The sequence below is a fragment of the Heptranchias perlo genome, chromosome 26 (genome assembly GCF_035084215.1).
Source record: "Heptranchias perlo isolate sHepPer1 chromosome 26, sHepPer1.hap1, whole genome shotgun sequence".
NCBI classification, from domain to species: Eukaryota; Metazoa; Chordata; class Chondrichthyes; order Hexanchiformes; family Hexanchidae; genus Heptranchias; species Heptranchias perlo.
Window position 1 is genome coordinate 11,251,359 of NC_090350.1, and position 21,174 is coordinate 11,272,532.

At 46.0% G+C, this 21,174-nt stretch overlaps 1 protein-coding gene across 7 annotated transcripts in view; it reads left to right on the top strand.

Moving 5' to 3' along the window:
* Positions 1–21,174, top strand: part of LOC137342506 (thyroid hormone receptor-associated protein 3-like) — a 142,420-nt gene that overhangs the window by 73,261 nt on the left and 47,985 nt on the right. Inside the window, exon 1 of one of the 7 annotated variants that reach the window (XM_068006415.1) lies at positions 17,898–17,981. The exons of the other annotated variants lie outside the window; for them this stretch is intronic. The gene's annotated coding sequence lies outside the window, so the exon portion shown is untranslated. Of the gene's footprint in view, positions 1–17,897; positions 17,982–21,174 lie in introns of those variants that run through there. 7 annotated transcript variants of the gene reach the window in all.

Here is a 21,174-nt window from a genome sequence, read left to right on the forward strand (position 1 = left end):
ACCTGTCCTCTTTCCCCATCCCTGAAAGGCTCTAATTCTTACTGGCATAAAGTTCCACAGGTACTGGCTGTTCTCCAGTACCTCAACCAAGTGTGCATTCTTCGTTTAGGTAGTACCAACAGTCCACTCAATATGGCCGAGCAAGCCTGAAACTGGCCTCCATACCTGTGCGTTTCCAACACCACCAGCTGCAGAGAGGAGCAGTGGAAGCCCTGGCCCAGAGGGTCTGAGGCAATCACCACTGCACCACCCGAGATCAGGATAGCTTCATACCCACCAGAGATGCAGTTTTATAGCTCCTTCTCACCTACAACTGCTTTTCTTTCTGTAATGTTTCCTACGTTCTTAACCTCCTGGGTAACAAGTGACCACCAAGCTGTGGGGGGAGGGGTGGGAGGGCGAAAGGAAGCATAGGAACAGGAGTAGGCCATTCAGCCCCTCGAGCCTGTTCCACCATTCAGTCAGATCATGGCTGATCTGTACCTTAACTCCATTTACCTGCCTTTGACACGCATCCCTTGATAACTAGATTTTTTATTAGCTAAGGGTATCTTGGTCGTGAAAGCTCCAATTGACCCAGCATTCGCAGCCTTTTGGTGGGGGAAGATTCCAGATTTCCACTACCCTTTGTGTGGAAAAGTGCTTCCTATTTCACTCCTAAATGGCCTGGCTCTAATTTTAAGATCGCGCCCTCTTGTTCTAGATTCCCCCACCAAAGGAAACAGATTTTTTCTGTATCTACTCTATTGAATCGCTTTACCATGCGATCATAATACTCCATCTGCCGCTTTCTCGCCCACTCACTTAATCTGTGAGTATCCCTTTGCAGTCTCTTTGCGATGTCCTCACAGCATACTTTCCCACCGAGCTTTGTATCGTCAGCAAACTTGGATAAATTACGCTCGGTCCCTTCATCTAAGTCATTAATATAGATTATAAATAGCTGAGGCCCAAGCACTGATCCTTGTGGCACCCCACTAGTTACAGCCTGCCAACCCGAAAATGACCCGTTTATTCCTACTCATCGTTTTCTGTCCGTTAACCAATCCTCAATCCAAGCTAATAAATTACCCCCAATCCCATGAGTCCTAATCTTGTGTAACAACCTCTTGTGTGGCACCTTATCGAATGCCTTTTGAAAATCCAAATATACGATATCCAGTGGTTCCCCCTTATCTACCCTACTATTACACCCTCAAAAAACTTTAATAGATTTGTCAAACACTATTTCCCTTTCATAAAACAGTGTTGACTCTGCCTAATCATATTATGATTTTCTAAGTGCCCTGTTACTACGTCCTTAATAGATTCTAGCATTTTCCCTACTGCGGATATCAGCCTAACTGGCCTTTAGTTCCCTCTTTTCTTTCTCCCTCCTTTCTTGAATAGCAGGGTTACATTGCTACCTTCCACTCCACATGGACTGTTCTAGACTCTAGGCAATTCTGGACGATCAAAACCAATGCATCTGTTATCTCTACAGCCACCTCTTTTAAAACCCTAGGATGTATGCCATCAGGTCCAGGGGACTATCATTTTAAACACCTCAGTTAGATCACCCCTCGACTTTTTAAACTCAATGGAATACAGGCCAAGTTTATCCAACTCATAATTCAACTCTTTAAGCCCTGGTATCATTCTGGTGAATCCTCGTTGTGCCCCCTCCAAGTCCAGCATATCCTTCCTGAGGTGTGGTGCCCAAAACTGAATGCAGAACTCCAGATGGGGTCTGACCAAGTCTCTGTACAATTGAAGGATAAGTTCCATCTCTTTGTATTCCAGCTGTCTTGAGATAAAGGGTAAAGTTCCCTTCGATTTTTTGATTACTTTTTGTACCTGTCTACTAGCTTTTAGTGATTGATGTACATGGTGGCCACCTTTGCTCCTTCACAGTTCCTAGTCTCTCGCCATTTAGAAAATATTCCAGTCTTTCTTGGATCCAAAGTGAATAACCTCACACTTCCCCACATTGAATTCCATCTGCCACAGTTTTGCCCACTCACTTGATCTGTCTAAGCCCCTTTGCAGATTCCTGCTCCCATTTCACGACTTACTGTGCCTCCTAACCTGTTTCTTCATCTAAATCAGTGATATTTGTGAAAAGCTGATGTCCCAGTCCAGATCCCTGAGGGACATCTCTTGTTACGTCCAGCCATTCATAGTACATTCGCTTTATCCCTGCTCTTTGTCTGTTACTTTCCAACCAATTACCAATCCATTGGGTCAGGAGGGCGCAAAACCATGATCGTAAAAGAAGGATGTGAAGGAGTTTTCTGAAGGCAAGGAGGGAGATGGCAAGGTAGAAATGCTGAGGGCGGCTGAAGAGCAATGAAGTGGAGCAAGCAAGGAATGGAAGTAGACCAATGTGAGAGTAACAGAGGGTCCTCCCATTGATGTAAGGCTTGAAGATATCTCAAAGGTAGGGAGGAGCGAGGTTGTGGAGGGATTTAAAGGATAGAATCTTAGATAATTCTCTGGGATACAGGGAGCCAGTGGAGCTTGGCGAGGTCACCAGGGATGGAGGTGGGAACTTTAATCCCAATGAAGACGGGCTGTAGAGTTCTGGATCACTTGTAGTTGATGTGGGAAGGCTGGAAAGGACAGCGTCAAAATCCAGTTGAGGTGATAAAAGCTTGGATTAGGATTTCAGCGGTGGAGGGGAGGAGAGATGGTGGGGAAGTGGATAGTGTTGCTGAGATGATAGATAGCAGTCTTGGTGACTGGTTGGAAGGGGAGGCGGGGAGCAGGTTGAGTTAGGAGTCGAACAATATGCCAAAAGTCCACACCTTCAGGTGCAGGCTAAGGCTAAGATGGCAGCTGGGAAGGGAGATGAAGTTGAGGCTGGAAGCAATTGGGTATTTTCAGGAGCAGTTTTGCCACCGTTAAGCTGGAGGCCATTTTCGCTCATCCAGGTCTTAATGTTGGATAGGTAATGGGAGATTCTGGCAAAAGCTGAGGTACCAAGGTAAAGCTGGGTGTCATCAGCGTACATGTGAAAGCTGAGCTCCAGATAGTGTCGCTGAGAGGTACTGTGGATTGGGTGTACCAGAGATAACTGGGTACAGAAGGAGAAACCCTTAGACTGATGTAAGATGCCAGCCTTGGCTTATTGGTAGCACTCGCCTCTGAGTCAAAAGGCTGTGGGTTTAAGCTCCACTCCAGAGACTTGAGAACATAATCTAGGCTGACGCCTTTAACATTTTAAACACCTCAATTAGATCACTTCTCAACCTTCTAAACTCATGGGAATACAAGCCAAGATTATACAACCTGTCCTGATAATTTAACCCTTTAAGCCTCAGTATCATTCTGGTCAATCTGTGCTGTGCCCTCTCCAAGCCTAATGTATCTGTCCTGAGGTGCGGTGCCCAAAGCTGAATACTGTACTCTAGATGGGGTCTGACCAAGGCTCCATACAAATGAAGCATAACTTCCTCCCCTTTGTATTCCTGCCCCCTTGAGATAAAGCATTGGATGTGGAATGAAATTTAATGAGGAATGTGAGGCGATTCATTTTGGTACAAAAGCTAAAAAAAAACTTTTTAAAACGAGTAGAGGAGCAGAGAGACTTGGAGGTACAGATGCATAAATCTTCAAAAGTGGGAGGACAAGTTGATACAGCTGTTTTATATAAAAAAAAATTAAATCCAAGGATTTATAAATAAAAGCATAGAGTACAAAAGCAAAGAATTAACGCTAAACATAAGCATATGACTAGTTAGGCTGCAGTTAGAATATTGTGTCCAGTTTTGGGTACCATATTTTAGGACTGCTGTCAAGGCCATAAAGAGTGCACAAAATAGTCACTAAGACAATACCAGGGTTGAGACGGTTTAGGTATGAGGAGAGATTAGAGAAGCTAGGGCATAAAGATTAAAACGAGCTCTGATAGAGGGGCTCAAAATTGTGAGGGGTTTTGATGAGGTGAATTGGGGAAAAACTATTTCCACTGGTCGTGAGTAGGTGAACCGACGTTCATTAAAAGAGTGATGGGAGAGGTTTGGGGAAAATTTTTTACACAGTGGATATTAGGACGTGGAATGCTGTAACTAAAGCAGTAGTGGAAGCCAAATCTATAACCGTTTTGAAAAAGAAAGTGAACAGAAATTTGGAAGAGGATAATATTTAAAAGGGTATGGGGAAATGGCAAGGGAATGAGACTAAGTGGAGAGCTCTTTAAGAGGGCTGTTCACAGGCATGATGGGCTGAATGGCCTCCTTTACTTTAAAATTCTATGACACTTCAGTGCAGTACTGAGGGAGTGCTGCACTATCGGAAGTGCTGTCTTTAGGATGAGACAATAAACCATGTCCTGGTGTTCCCCCTTGGGTGGATATAAAGGATCCCATTGCTTGATTCAAAGAAGAACAGGGGAATTTGTATGATGTCCTGTCCAACATTTATCCCTTAACCAGATTATCTGGTCACAAATCTAATTTTTGGTTGTGGGACCATGCTGTGCGCAATTTTGGCTGCTGCATTTCCCCATATTACAACAGTGCATGCACCTCAGAAGTACTTAATTGACTTTGAAGCAAGAACTTGTTTCAGGACTTTAGAAAGAGAAGCATGGAGATGGGGCTGTAGTTGGAGAGGATGGGGGGGCGGGGCGGGAAGGCGTGAGTGTAGATTTTCCTGAAGAGGGGATGATGGTTTTGAAAGATGTAGGGACCAACTTGAAGACTGACAGGTTCATGATAGCAAAGATCATGGACAGAGACGGTGAAGTTGGATGACCAGGAACTGGTACAGGAGGGAGTTAAGAGAACGAGTGGTGGGCTTCAATGTAATGAATTACTTAGTGTGTTGACTTGTTTTGTGGGCAAATTTGGTAGCCAATTTATACCCAGCAAGTTCCCCCAAATAGCAATGAGACAAATGACTAATAATCTGTTTTTGGTGCTGTTGATTGAAGGAGGAATGTTGGCCAGGACACCAGAATAGAAATAGGATCTTTTACATCCACTTGAATAGGCTGATGGAACCTTGATTTAACATCTTATCCAAAGACCAGCACTTCCAATAATGTAGCAGTCCCTCAATACTATGCTTGATTTTTACCCTAGATTTTGTGCTTAATTCTTGGAGTGGGGCTTGAACCCACAATCTTCTGGCTCGGGTGAGCGTGCTACCAACTGAACCTGGCACTCCTGCTCTGTGCACGCCAGTACCAATGATTTCCATTCTGGCTGTTCTGACAGTCTCCCTGAATCGTTTTTGTTTGAAATTCCTGATTAGTCATTTGTACTAAAATATGTGATAAATCTCAACAATTTTCTGACAATAGTACACAGTATTGTGTGTGGAAAGGAGATAATTTGAACTATACTCATGGAAATATGAGTTCGGAACAGGTGGCACGTGAAAAACGATATTGTTTCAAAGTATCAGTAATCCCTATTCGCAATTTGATTGATTTCCGTCAGCACTGTGGGAACATAGGAAAAGGACATTGAGCCCCTCGAGCACGTTCTGCCATTCAGTTAGATCATGCCTGATCTGTATCTTAACTCCATCTACCCGCCTTGGTTCCATAATCCTTAATACCCATGCCTAACAAAAATCTATCAATCTTAGTTTTGAATTTTTCAATTGACTCCCAGCCTCAACAGCTTTTTGGGGGAAGAGTTCCAGATTTCCACTCCCCTTTGTATGAAGAAGTGCTTCTTGACATCATCCCTGAATGGTCTAGCTTTAATTTTAAGGTTCTGCCCCCTTGTTTTGGACTCCCCCCACTAGAGAAATAGCGTAGATCGAGAGAAACTATTATCTTTAATCAAATTAAGCACCTCAACGAGATCACCCCTTAATCTTCTATCCTTAACGGAATACAAGTCTGGCCTATGCAAACCTGTCCTTATAATTTAACCCTTTTAGCTCCGATATTCTGGTGAATCTGCGCTGCACCCCCTCCAAGGCCAGTACATCCTGAGGTGCGATGCCCATAACTGAACAGTCCTCCAGATGTGTTCCAACCAGAGCTTTGTATAACAGTAACATAACTTCTACCCCTTTGTATTCTAGCCCCCTTGAGATAAAGGCCAACATTCTATTAGCCTTTTAAATTATTTTTTGTACCTGTCTGCTAGCTTTGTTATTTCTGTATATGGACCCCATGATCTCTCTGCTCCTCCACAGTTCCTAGCTTCTCACCATTTAGAAAATACTCTTATCTATCTTTCTTAGGTCTTAAGTGGATGACCTCACACTTCCCCACATTAAACTCCATTTGCCACAGTTTTGCCCACTCACTTAATCTATCAATGTCCCTTTGCAACTTTCTGCTCCCATCTGCACTATTTACTGTGCCACTTAACTTAGTGTCATCAGCAAACTAAGATACACAGCCCTCTATTCCTCCGTCTATGTCATTTATAAATATAGCGAAAAGCTGTGGCCCCGGTACAGATCCCAGGGGTTACACCACTAGTCATCCTGCCAATTTGTATACCCATTATCCCTACTCTGTCTCCTATCTCCTAACTAATTCCCTACCCATGTCAATAGCTTACCTCCAATTCCATGCACTCTCATTTTTGTTAACAGTCTCTTATGTGGAACCTTGTCGAATGCCTTCTGAAAGTCCATATAAACAAAATCCATAGACATTCCCTTATCTACCACTTTGGTTACCCCCTCAAAAAGTTCAACTAGGTTCATTAGGCAAGACATGCCCGTTATAAATCCATGCTGACTCTCTCTCATCAGTTCATATTTGTCCAAATGCTCAGTAACTCTGTCCCTAATAACTGATTCTAGTAACTTCCCCACAACTGATGTTAGATTAATAGACTTATAATTTCCTTATACATTCCTTATAATTTCCTTATAATAGACTTATAATTTCCTTATACATTTCCACATCGTTCACCTGAGGAAGGAGGTAGCCTCCGAAAGCTTGTGAATTTAAAATAAAATTGCTGGACTATAACTTGGTGTTGTAAAATTGTTTACAATTGTCAACCCCAGTCCATCACTGGCATCTCCACATTATAATTTCCTAGTTTAGCTCTCCTGCCTGTCTTAAATAATAGTGACATTGTCAATTTTCTAATCCATTGGAATAATTCCTGACTCGAGAGTTTTGGAAGATCATGACTAGATAGTCTACAATTTCCTCACCTTTTAATACCCTGGGGTGGAAACCATCAGGTCCTGGAGATTTATCTATCTTTAGTCTCGTTATTTTCTCCATTACCATTTTTTTTTACTTGTATTAAATCTAGTAAGTTCTTCCCCTTGATTTAGTTTTAGTTTTCCCCATATCTCTCGTACTTATTCTCTTCCTCTACTGTGACGACCGATACAAAGTATTTAGCAAGTCTGCTATTTCATGATTTTAAATTACAATATCTCCTGCGTCTGTCGTTAATGGGCCTACATTACTCTTGGCCACCCTCTTTCTCTTAATATAATTGTAAAAACCTTTAGTGTTATCCTTGATATCCCTTGCAAGTTTTTTTCTCGTATTCCCTTTTTGTAACTCTGACTATTTTCTTTATATCCCTTTGCTGTTCTTTATATCTCACCTAGTCCATGGGATCTCCACTGTTCTTTGCATTTGTATAAGTCTGTCCCTTTAGTTTTATACTGTCTCTCACTTCTTTTGTCGACCAGTGTTGTTTCATTACACAGGTGGAGCTCTTGCCCATTAGGGGTATGTACAGGTCTTGTATTGAACTAAATACTTCTTTGAACACCTCCCACTATTCATCTGTATTTTTATCTGTTAACAGTTCTACCCAATCTACTGTGGTCGATTTCTGCCTAATCCCTTCAAAGTCCGCTTTAACTAAATTTAAAACCTTGGTTCGTGACTCGCCCTTCTCCTTGTCAATCCTAATATCGAATTCAATCATGTTATGGTCACTGTTAGGTGTGAACTTACCGTTAGATTGTTGACTAATTCTGGCTCATTACTCATCACTAAACCTGTGGGCCCCGCAGTGAAGGAGCTGACTTGAGCTCTGAAATGGTCCATCGGGATCACTGTTCCTCTAACGTTGCCCCACTCAGCTGATCTGGCACATCAATCTTTTATAAATTCTCATGGTGCTCCTGGGGCTTAGCTTGTGATGTGCTGGGGCCTCGGGCTCACAGTTTTTTTAGAACAACTATCCCTTTGAAAGATTGGCCTTTGGAGAACTAGCAGATGGTGGTTGCAGTAGGGGAGGGTCACCTGGGAGAAAAATAAAATTGTTACTTCAGACTTGACCTAAAGTGTCCGTTGTGAGTTGATGCTGAACATCTGGGGCACTATCCAGGCACTCAACCCACAGTGTGGGGCCGTAATGAACTTTGGGCTCCGTTGACATGCAGAGTCAACCGCTTCAGTGGCTCACCACATTTAAGGGGCATTGTGCGTATCAGGTGTTAAGTAGGCCTCAGTGCCTAGTTTCACTGGCGCTTCACATTGCATTATCGGCCCCATTGACTTCAGTGAGTCACCAAACCTGAGCGTGCCTCCTTTAAGAGGCTGTTTGGCTGTCTCTGCGCACTGATTGAGTGATCGGATCCATTGTTCCCGTTGGGACAGCGCAGGGTGATGGTACAAACAGGTGACGGTGTTCTTGCTCGCGGTACAGCTGTCTGTCTGGGGGGGGGGGCTGTGACTTTGATATTGGGAGGTTGATAATCCCGAAATTCAACCTAGTACATATATAGCTATAAAAATTCAGAAGCGATTATGCTGCCTTGTGTGTGCCATCTGGCTGGGGAACAGCTGCAGGCAGTTTGAATTCACGGTCCTCCTGAGATGATCGACACTATTGCTCCTCATCTGAGGCTGGGCTTTCACACCTCATCCAGGAATAGAAGATTAATGTCTGTATAACCCGTTCTGAGATTATTGTGTTAATATAGAGTTACCCATGATCGGGAGCAAATAAGAAGAGCGTATTTTAATCCTACCAGACCTTGGGGATTGCTGTAAACGGCTAAACCGTATTGCAGGCTCGTTCTAGACATAACCTGAACGCTGCGATTAAATTACTGCCTCCTTACACAGTCCCCTCTGTTTTATAGAAAGAAGAAAGACTTGCATTGATCTAGCGCTATTCACGACCTCAGGACGTCCCAAATCGCTTTACAGCTAATGAATTACCTTTGCAGTGTGGTCACCGTTGTAATGTAGGAAACGCAGCAGCCAATTTGCGCACAGGTTTAACATCTCATCCAAAATACAGTGCCTCCGACAATGCCGCAATCCCTCAGTACTGCGCTGGAGTGTCCGCCTGGATTTTGTGTTCAAGTCTCCGGAGTGCGACTTGAAACCACAACCTTCTGATGCAGAGGCGAGAGTGCTGCCACTGAGCCACAGCTTATCTATCTGAATTAAATTGGATAATCTACCTGAATTTAATTGCCTCCTGTACAGTGTCCCAGATTGTGTGCATTGTCACTGCGACATACCACCCCCATTCAAACTACACATCACCTGTTTGCACATAAGCGCCGCTGCCAAGCAATTCAAGGCAACCGTTTTTCAAAGGTGAACCTTGTTCTCTACTTGCAGTGCTGGAGCTCAACCCCAATGGCAGGTGGTAGACGCTCCCACTAGGAAGCGTGACATACTGTACTCAGTCAATGTCCCTGCTAGTATTCGCCACGGGACCCAGTTTGGAGTCGCGCTGTGCCTTCCTTCTCTCCGATGTGAGTGGAATCAGTTCCAGCAAGTCCATGCACATAATCGTTTCCTTCACCTGCGCAACTCAAAACACAGGAGATCAGACCGTAGTGCCAGTTTGCGACGGTGTACGGTTCAGTTAATGTTATATAGGGGAGGAACAATATACAGTGCACTGCTGATGCTTCATTGTATTCTGAGACTGTCTTCAGAAATAAGTTAACCTCGCATTGGAAAAACTTGTAACAAATGAGGTTGACTCTGTCTGTGCTTAGGTTTAAGATGCAGTTCATTCCCTGTCCCCAGTAGGTATTGAGGTGGTGATCAGTTCACTCTCTGTTCCTAATAAAGAACATCATGGAGAGGGTATAGAACATTCTGCGGGGGTGGGGGGGGGGGAAGAGGGGAACAGCCAGAAGTCATGGTCCGTGTGGGTACCAACGACATAATAAAGGGATATAGTCCTGCAGTCAGAATTTCAGGAGTTAGGGAGGAAGTTAAAAAGCAGGACCTCAAAGGTAGTAATCTCTGGATTACTCCCAGTGCCACCCGCTAGTGAGTACAGAAATAGGAAACAAGGCAGGTTAATGCATGGCTGGAGTTGTATTCTCTGGAGTTTCGAAGGTTAAGGGGTGATCTGATTGAAGTTTATAAGATATTAAGGGGAACGGATAGGGTGGATAGAGAGAAACTATTTCCGCTGGTTGGGGGTTCTAGGCGTAGGGGGCACAGTCTAAAAATTAGAGCCAGACCTTTCAGGAGCGAGATTAGAAAACATTTCTACACACAAAGGGTGGTAGAAGTTTGGAACTCTCTTCCTATTTCCAAGTCAGGTTGGTGTGTGACTTGAAGGGGAACGTGCAGGTGGTGTTGTTCCCATGTGCCTGCTGCCCTTGTCCTTCTAGGGGCTAGAGGTCGCAGGTTTGGGAGGTGCTGTCGAAGAAGCCTTGGCGAGTTGCTGCAGTGCATCCTGTGGATGGTACACACTGCAGCCACGGTGGTGAAGGGAGTGAATGTTTAGGATGGTGGATGGGGTGCTAATCAAGCGGGCTCCTTTGTCCTGGATGGTGTCGAGCTTCTTGAGTGTTGTTCGGGCTGCACTCATCTAGGCAAGTGGAGAGTATTCCATCACACTCCTGACTTGTGCCTTGTAGATGGTGGAAAGGCTTTGGGGAGTCAGGAGGTGAATCACTCGCTGCAGAATATTCAGCCTCTGACCTGCTGTTGTAGCCACAGTATTTATGTGGCTGGTCCAGTTAAGTTTCTGGTCAATGGTGACCCCCAGGCTGTTGAATGTCAAGGGGAGGTGGTTGAACACACTCTTGTTGGAGATGGTCATTACCTGACTCTTGTCTGACACGAATGTTACTTGCCATTTATCAGCCCAGGCCTGGATGTTGTCCAGCTCTTGCTGCACGTGGGCACAGACTGCTTCATTATCTGAGAGGTTGCGAATGGAACTGAACACTGCAATCATCAGTGAACATCCCCATTTCTGACCTTATGATGGAGGGAAGGTCATTGATAAAACAGCTGAAAATGGTTGGGCCTAGTACACTGCCCTGAGGAACTCCTGCAGCAATGCCGTGGGGCTGAGATGATTGGCCTCCAACAACCACTACCATCTTCCTTTGTGCTCGGTATGACTCCAGCCACTGGAGAGTTTTCCCCCTGATTCCCATTGACTTCAATTTTACTAGGGCTCCTTGGTGCCACACTTGGTCAAATGCTGCCTTGATGTCACGAGCAGTCGCTCTCACCTCATCTCTGGAATTCAGCTCTTTTGTCCATATTTGGACCAAAGCTGTAATGAGGTTTGGAGCCGAGTGGTCCTGGCGGAACCCAAACTGAGCATCGGTGAGCAAATTATTGGTGAGTAAGTGCAGCTTGACAGCACTGTTGACGACACTTTCCATCACTTTGCTGATGATTGAGAGTCTACTGATGGGGCAGCAATTGGCCGGATTGGATTTGTCCTGCTTTTTGTGGACAGAACATACCTGGGCAATTTTCCACATTGTCGGGCAGATGCCTGTGTTGCAGCTACACTAGAACGGTTTGGCTAGAGGTACGGCTCGTTCTATATAGACTGGGATAGTAATAATGTAAAGGGCAAAGAGGGGGAGGAATTTCTGAAGTGTGTTCAGGAGAACTTTCTTGATCAATATGTTTCTGGCTCAATGAGGAAAGTGGCATTGCTGAATCTAGTTCTGGGGAATCAAGCGGAGCAAGTGTCAGTGGGGGAACATTTAGGGAACAGTGATCATAGTATCATGAGGTTTAGACTAGTTATGGAAATGGACAAGGAGCATTCTAGAGTGAAAATACTTAATTGGAGGAGGGCCAATTTCAGTGGGATCTAGCATGCGTAAATTGGAATCAAAGACTGGCAGGCAAAACTGTAATCGAACAATGGGTCGCTTTTAAAGAGGAGATGGTCTAGGTACATTCCCACTGGGGGAAAGGTAGGGCAACCAAAGCCAGAGCTCCCTGGATGATGAAAAAGATCGCGAGTAGGATGAAGCAGAAAGAGGGGATGTATGGCAGATATCAGATTGCTAATGCAAGTGAGAACTAGGCTGAATATAGAAAGTACAGAGGAAAAGTGAAAAAGGAACTAAGAGGGGCAAAGAGAGAGTATGAGAATAGACTGACTGCCAACATAAAAGAGAATCCAAAAGTCTTCTATGGGCAAATAAATAGTAAACGGGGAGTAAGCAAAGGAATGGGGCCGATTAGGGACCAAAAAGGAGATCTACGCATGGAGGCAGAGGGCATGACTGAGGTACTAAATGAATACTTTGCATCTGTCTTTACTAAGGAAGAAGATGCTGCCAAAGTCACAGTAAAAGAGGAGGTTGTTGCGATACTGGATGGGCTAAAAATTGATGAGTAGGTACTAGAAAGGCTGGCTGTACTTAAAGTAGATAAGTCGCCCGGTCCGGATGGGATGCATCCTAGGTTGCTGAGGGAAGTAAGAGTGGAAATTGCAGATGTGCTGGCCATAATCTTCCAATCCTCCTTAGATATGGGGGTGGTGCCAGGGGACTGGAGTATTGCAAGTGTTAACACATTTATTCAAAAAAGTGTGTACGGATAAACCTGTGAACTACAGGCCAATGTTTAACCTCGGTGGTGGGGAAGCTTTTAGAAACGATAATCCGGAACAAAATTTATAGTCACTTGTGGGTATAAGTGCACAAATATTTGAAGGTGGCAGGACAGGTTGAGAAAGCGGTTAAAAAAGCATACGGGATCCTTGGCTTTATAAATAGATAATTGTTTATAAATAGAGGCATAGAATACAAAAGCAAGAAGTTATGTTGAACCTTTATAACTGGTTCAGCCACAACTTGAATATTGTGTCCAATTCTGGACCAGCACTTTAGGAAGGATGTGAAGGCCTTAGAGAGGGTGAAGAAAAGATTTATTAGAATGGTTCCAGGGATGAGGGACTTTAGTTATGTGGATAGACTGGAGAAGTTGGGGTTGTTCTCAGAGCAAAGGAGGTTAAGAGGAGATTTGTTAGAAGTGTTCAGAATCATGAAGGGTCTAGACAGAGTAGATAGAGTGAAACTGCTCTCATTGGCGGAAAGATCGAGAACCGGAGGACACAGATTTAAGGTGATTGGCAAAAAAACCAAAGGCGGCATGGGGAGAAACTTCTTTATACGGGAATAGTTATGATCTGGAATGTACTGCCTGAAAGGGCAGTGAAAGCAAATTCAGTCGTGGCTTTCAAAAAGGAATTGGAGAAATACTTGAAGGGAAAAAATTTGCAGAGCTATGAGGGAAGAGCGGGGTAATGGGACTAACTGGATTGCCCTTACAAAGACCCGGCACGGGCTAAATGGTCTCCTTCTGTGCTGTAACTGTTCTATGATTCTAGTAGGTGTTGAGATGGTGGTCAGTTCACTCCCTGTCCCCAGGAGGTGTTGAGGTGGTGGTCGGTTCACTCCCTGTCCCCAGGAGGTGTTGAGGTGGTGGTCGGTTCACTCCCTGTCCCCAGGAGGTGTTGAGGTGGTGGTCGGTTCACTCCCTGTCCCCAGGAGGTGTTGAGGTGGTGGTCGGTTCACTCCCTGTCCCCAGGAGGTGTTGAGGTGGTGGTCGGTTCACTCACTGTCCCCAGGAGGTGTTGAGGTGGTGGTCGGTTCACTCCCTGTCCCCAGGAGGTGTTGAGGTGGTGGTCGGTTCACTCACTGTCCCCAGGAGGTGTTGAGGTGGTGGTCGGTTCACTCCCTGTCCCCAGGAGGTGTTGAGGTGGTGGTCGGTTCACTCCCTGTCCCCAGGAGGTGTTGAGGTGGTGGTCGGTTCACTTCCTGTCCCCAGGAGGTGTTGAGGTGGTGGTCGGTTCACTCTGGATGCTTCTCATGAAAATCTTCAGCTTTTATTTTTCTTGGCTCCAGTTGTCTCCTCTCCTTTGAAGGATTAATTCCAGGTATGTTTCTGTGGGGCTGACCATACTGCACCTCAACCAAGTGGGCATTCTTCACATTTGAGTGTAGTCGGCGAGTGTTGAAATATATACGGTCATCGTAGCCAAACTCAATTCTGTCCTAAACTTGCACGCTGCCCGACAGACTACGGCTATCCCATGTTATGTTTTTGAATAGTGCAATCTCAGTGACTCCAGAAATACACGGCACTCGTTTTAGAATTGGGCAGCGGTTCTAAACCTTGCTGATTTATTCTCCCTATATCAGTCTCTGGCACGTTCTCCCCCCACCCACCCCTCTGTATAATGTAGGGATCCCCACACATGCAGGAGCTCCCGGTTCAGGGGCAGCAGTCAGTGCTGTCAGTGCAAAACAAATCACACTGCCGTTTTTAACCGTTGCATTAACATTGCAGTACTGTCAAAGCAAATGTCATCCGTGTAACAAGTTGAGGCTTCTGCGCCTTCTACCCCTTCGGGTGGTCGGCAATCTAGGGTGGGTGGGAATCTACTGCGGTCCTCATTTCCCAATGAAACGCATGCAGTCATGTCATTACATCAACAGTCGTGTCTTTTGCAAAATAGTTCATGTGAAGTGTGGAAATTTTTTGTAATCGTTTCCACCGCAGCAGGTAACAGATCCGCTACAGTAAGAGTTTTCCTAAACATCAAAATGGAGCCTTCTAAGCTCCATCTGGAACCACTTTGACTGTCCAAAAACTCCCAACACGGCATCATCAACCGTTACTGCTCATTTCTCGCAACTTCCTCACTTTGTTGAAATTGCGACACGTCGCAGTGCCTGTTCCTGAAACTCATTCTTCAAAATGATGGAGCTCCCTCCCTCCCTCCCTCAATCTTCCCTTCATCCTACGGTCTGTGAACCAAACTCTGGTCTGTGGTACACGTGCAGCCCCCCATTCTTGGTAATCCAGCTCTCTATCCCCAGGCTACTCCATCCTATTTGCGCTTATTCTCTCGCTCGCTTGTTTTGTTTTGAATTTCCTGGGCCTTGGAGATTTGGGATGGGCTGATTTTAGTGCGGATAAATCCTAAATCAGAACATCAAGATCTGTTCAAATCAGCATTCATTTTGCTGTGACCAACTTAGCAATGGACTAAAAGAATTGAAACCTCTAGTGAGATTTATGCAAGTAATGGGAATTTTATATGTGGCTCACAGTAGCAACCTATACAGCCCAAGAAGGTATAAAGCTTGGACACTCCTGATTGACAGGCTTCTGAAACTCAAGCTGAGAGTCACCTCATTTATAAGCCTTGATTTATCTCGTGCTTCATTTCAATCCTGGTGATGTCCCCCACCACGGGCCTTGGTTTCTCAGTAAATTATCCTATCAATTATAAATACTGCTACCGCACGTCAAACGCAAGCAAATGTCTTTTCAGAAAAGGTTGCATCGCATTCAGATGTCCACAAGAGATTGCCTATAGGAAAAATCCCGCAGAGACGCCACTGTGAGTTGCTGTAGAAACTACCACGGGGTCAGGAGTAAGATCAGCTGCAATGTGTGGCTGTGCCCCCTGTGTTCTCTGTGCAGCACCTCCCTGCTGCTGTAGTCACTGGTCACTGCTCCCCACCACCCCCCCATGCATCTGGAGCAAGAGGCACACAAGGAAAGCTTCGAAGCCCAGCAGTTGCACAGTGGCTGCATCACAGACAAATCTGATGTCCTGGCGTAAACATGGGCCAGCCTGCGAAAGGAAAGATTTGCTTGGGTCAGGATCTTGGAATACTAGGAATAATCATGGGAAACGTGTGCCTCAGCCCAGCTAATCATTCCCAGACTTCTCTTGGCAGGAGCTGTAGGCTCGGGATAACCTCCAATAACAAAGAACAATTAATTTAATAAAATACACTGCTATCTTGGCAGTGGAGAGGCTGTGTTTGGGGTGTGAATGTTCATTTATGGAGATTATGGTCTGGACCAGGATTCTGTCCCAGTGGGATGTGTGGTGGTCTACCAGAATCCCAGGCTTTGATTTCTTGTAATTTGGGAATCAACTGTGGCACTTTTCTGAGTGTTTCCCCCTATGTTTAGAGACTTCTGAAATCCAAACTTGGTGCCATCTAATCACTACTTCCTGTTTTAGGAACAGGAGTAGGACATTTAGCCGCTCAAGCCATATTCAATTAGATTGTGGCTGATCTGCACCTCAACCCCATTTACCCACCGTAGCTCCATATCCCTTGATACTCTTACTCATCAAAAATCTATCTCCGTCTTGAAAGCTCCAATTGACCAGCATCCACTGCCTTTTGGGGAAGAGTGTTCCAGATTTCCACTACTTTGTGTAAAAAAAAAAGTTCTTCCTGATTTCACTCCTGAAGGGCCTGGCTCTAATTTTAAGATTATGTTCCCTTGTTCTTGTTTCCTTGCACCAGAGGAATTAGTTTCTCCGTATCTGCCGTAACAAATCGTTTAAACATTTTAAACACCCCGATCAGATCACCCCTTGATCTTCTAAATTCAAGGGGATGCAGACCAAGTCTTTGCAACCTGTCCTCATAATTTAACCCTCTAAGTTTTATCCTATCTTCTCTCCTGCTCTTCTCAACCCTGATGCCCTGCTCTTGGATCTGGATTTCTAAAGTCATTACGTCATTGTTCTGGGCGCTGGGTGAGTCTCCATGTATCCCACATTTGTAATTCTATGCAAAATATCCAAGTAAAATTTGTAATATTTTAAGAAAAAGTTTTCTTCTCATAGCTTTTGTACAGGAGTCAAATTCAGCCGCCACGTTGTCTGTAACACCTCTGATAAGCGTTCTCACTACAGACAGCTCAGAGTGCGCCTTTCAGCAGCTTTGTGTTTCTATATAAATTCAGCTCAATGATGTAGGGGCGTTCGATGGTGTCTGTGTTGCCTGAGTGCAGTGTGGCAGTAGAGTGAGGGTTGTCCAGGTAATTCAGAGTGGATGTAGAACTGGTACAGAGAGAGAGAGAAGACAACATCCACAAGGTGTGCTATATGGAGAGCAATCCCTATTTGTCATTTTTATTGCAAACTGCACAGCCACGTAGCATTAAAGGGAAAGGAAGGTCTGTGAGGGGGGTGCTCTTTTTAAAGTATTCCCCCCAGGTTAAAGGGGGCATTTGACCACCAGTGTCCTGTGCTACAGACTTTAGGAAATGGCCAGACCCAGATCTAAGACAGCAAGCTTTTTGGGAGGGGGTGTGGGAGAGATGGGGCACTGGATACCAGCGCACAGTGACCTGGGGAAAATGTTGCTGGGCCATCCTTTTGGGCAGGGGCTGGTCGTAGAAGAAACGAGGGTTATTTTGAAACAGAGACATGAAAGTAAGTATTGAGCACGGAATGTATGCCGTCATTTCAAAGCAGTACTGCGTTGTCAGGTGTGCCATTTTTCGGATGAGACTTTAAACCGGAGCACCATCTGCCTGTTCAGGAGGATGTGGAAGATCCCATGGCACTATTCAACAAAAGAGCATGAGCGATCTCGCGGTGCCCTGGCCGACATTCCTCCCCCAGACAACACCGTCAAAAACAGATTATCTGATCCTTCGTGGCCTTGCTGTGCGCAACTTAGCTGCTGCATTTTCCCACAAAGCAACAATGACTGCACTTCAAAGGTAGTTCAGTGGCTGTAAAGCACTTTGGGGTGTCCTGAGGATGTGAAGGGTGCTATATAAATGTAAGTTCCTTATTTTAGATCATTATTGTGAGGATTTCTCTCTCTCTCTCTCTCTCTCTCTCTCTCTCTCTCTCTCTCTCTTTTATGCCATACTCCACGTTCCTGAATTTGGCAGCACTGCCTGTCTTTTATTAATGTTCAACAAATGTGGAGATAATTCCAGCAACTGCCTGACCTTTAGATCCTGTCGTGATGGATCACGCTGCTGGGACATACAGTCTCCGTGGTAAATTCGCTCCCAATCGGTAAGCAACTAGCACAAACGGAATTCCGTTCGTGGTTCTCTGGAGTCCGGGTTCACTCATTTTATTTCGGTGAATCGGCTCACACGGAGTTCGATCCACAAGCGAAACTGGCTTTAAAGAGAGAATTTCACGTGTGTGTGTGTGTGTGTGTGTGTGAGAGAGAGTAAATTAAAACCATTAAAAGCGCGACGATTAACTTTTCACTTTTGTCCTGCGGAATAATCTTTCCATTATACTTGAGCTGGTACTGTCAGGGAACAGGCTGGAAAGAGTAGCCAAGAGATACCCGTTGGCGAATGACAGCTGAACCAACAGCAGAACTGATAGTCATTAGCTCAGTTGCGAAGACAGATTTATTGTGTAATTTTAACTGTGTACTTTTCTGACCGACGACGACTCTATGTCCTGCTCAGCAACTCCCTTCCACCCTCCTCTCCTGTTTCCCTGATTATCATCAACATTCACCGCTGAAAAAATGTGAAGGCAAATCAGAGGAGTGGAGCGAGGAGATTGAAATCTGCTGCAAATGGTGGCTGTCTTGCAACTAAGTGATAAATATGTCCTCCGATGCGTGTTTACTGTCTCAGCCCTGGAGATACTTACCAGGTGTTAGCTGGAATTGATGCATTTTATTTATAACACCCTGCTGTAGAGTTTCAACAAACCAGCCTTGACTCACTTGGCATCACTCCCGAACCTGAGTCAGCAGGTTGCGGGTTCAAGCTCCACTCCAGAGACTTGAGCATAAAATCAGTGCTGAGGGAGTGCTGCACTGTTGGAGGTGCTGGCTTTCAGATGAGACGTTAAACCGAGGTCCCGTTTGCCATTTCAGGTGGATATAAAAGATCCCATGGTACTGTTTTGAAGAGGAGGGGCGTTCTCGTCAAAATTTATCAGTCACGCCTATTACCACCACAGTGGCGGAGCTAACATAATCTGCTGTTGCCACTGAGGAAGTGGGAGGTGAAAACTCATCCAAACCTTTGCCTGGAATGTGTAATTTGATTCAGTCTGCTGCAGAGTAATTCAAGTTCTCTGCAATGTGCAATTTGATCCAGTCATTGTCAGGCAGGCTACAGAATTCAGACAAAGGCGAGTTGAGGGCGGGCGCAGCGCCGGCGCTGCGGAGTTGAGGGCGGGCGCAGCGCCGGCGCTGCGGAGTTGAGGGCGGGCGCAGCGCCGGCGCTGCGGAGTTGAGGGCGGGCGCAGCGCCGGCGCTGCGGAGTTGAGGGCGGGCGCAGCGCCGGCGCTGCGGAGTTGAGGGCGGGCGCAGCGCCGGCGCTGCGGAGTTGAGGGCGGGCGCAGCGCCGGCGCTGCGGAGTTGAGGGCGGGCGCAGCGCCGGCGCTGCGGAGTTGAGGGCGGGCGCAGCGCCGGCGCTGCGGAGTTGAGGGCGGGCGCAGCGCCGGCGCTGCGGAGTTGAGGGCGGGCGCAGCGCCGGCGCTGCGGAGTTGAGGGCGGGCGCAGCGCCGGCGCGGGCGGAAGGGGTGAGGCCATGGAGGGATTTCGACGTGAGGATGAGAATTTTCAATCAATGTGTTGGTGGACTGGGAGCCAGAGTAGGTCACTGAGCACAGGGGTGCCTGGGGAGACTTGCTGCGAGTTAGGATACGTGCAGCAGACCTTTGGATGATCAAGTATATTGAGGGTGGAAGATAGGAGGCTGGCCAGGATAGCATTGGAAAAGTCGAGTCTGGAGATAACAAAGGCGTGGATGAGGCTTTCAGCAGCAGATAGGCTGAGATGGGCGAAGTTGTGGAGGTGGAATTCGGTGGTCTTTGTGAGAATTTGGGATCGGAAGCTCAGCTCAGGGTCAATTAGAATGCCGAGGTTGCGAACAGTCTGTTTCAGCCTGAGACAGTGGCTAGGGAGGGGAGTGGAATCAGTAGCGAGGGAACGGAGTTTGTGCGAGAACTGAAGACAATGTCTTTGGTCTTCTCAATGTTTAATTGGAGGAATTTGCAGTTCACCCAAGACTGGATGTTGGACAAGCAGTCTGACATCACAGAGGCTGTGGAGGGGTCGAGAGAGGTGATGGTGGTGAGGTCGAGCTGGGTGTCATCACTATACATGTGGAACCTGACGTCATGTCTTCGGATGATGTCGCCAAGGGGGCAGCATGTAGATGAGAAATAGAATGGGGCCAAGGATAGATCCATGGAGGACTCGAGGTAACAGTGTAGGCTATAACTGGATAGGTAATAGTGGAACAAAGCAAAGGCATTCCCACTCAGCTGAACAATGGAGGAGAGATGTTGGAGAACGATGGTGTGGATAATCGTGTTTAAAAAATACTGAAATAAAGATGAGGAAGGATAGTGCACCACAGTCACAGAGGACGTCACTGTTGACTTTGGGACCGAAACCTGATCAGAGGGGTTCAGACCTGGAGTTGGGGGAAAGATGGCCGACAGTTATAGGACCAACAGACAGCAGCATTGCCTTCTGCTCCACAGCTGCAGATAACGCAGTGTCTTTTGGAATACAGGCGATAACTTGGGAATTGCAGGAAACACAAACTGCACAGTGCCTTCTCTTCACTCCCACACCTGCTGTGCCTGTTGGGTTGTGTATCTATGAATGCTGCTCATTCTCCTTCCATTGCTCCTTCTCTTCATTCAAAAAAAAATCACAAGTTAACTATGGATGAGCAAGGCCATTTGGCTCACCTTGAATCAAGTGTTGATTCCTCTTTGTGTGAAGAATGATTTCTTGATATCATTCCTGCATTTGAATCTATGTTGATTTCTCCTATACCAGCGATCCTCCTTGTGGCTTTTCTCTCTACTGGCCACAGCACATCAGTAGCTCCCTTGTGCCTCAGTGACCAGCACTGAACAAGGGAGTCAAGATGTGGTCTGAGCAGCAGACTGTTCACAACTTCCTCTGACAAAGGCCTGGACTTTCCTTATGAAAACCACCCACTTCTGGTGGTGGTCTGGCAAGTGAAGTGGGGCAGAGTCCCTCAGCCAAAACTCTGCCCCAGAACTGGCCACCTCAATTTCTGCCATGATTTCCATCCCTTCACCCCCTCTGTGGCCCTGCTGGCAACGCACCCACCAGAATCAAATGAACGAGGGGGGAGGGGTGGATTGTTAAATTCCAACTTACGGGCAGAAACTTGCCACTACTGTAGTGACAACAGCTCTTGTACCCTCCTCCTAATGTTTCGCTGGTGGCCCCGTTGATCTCCTG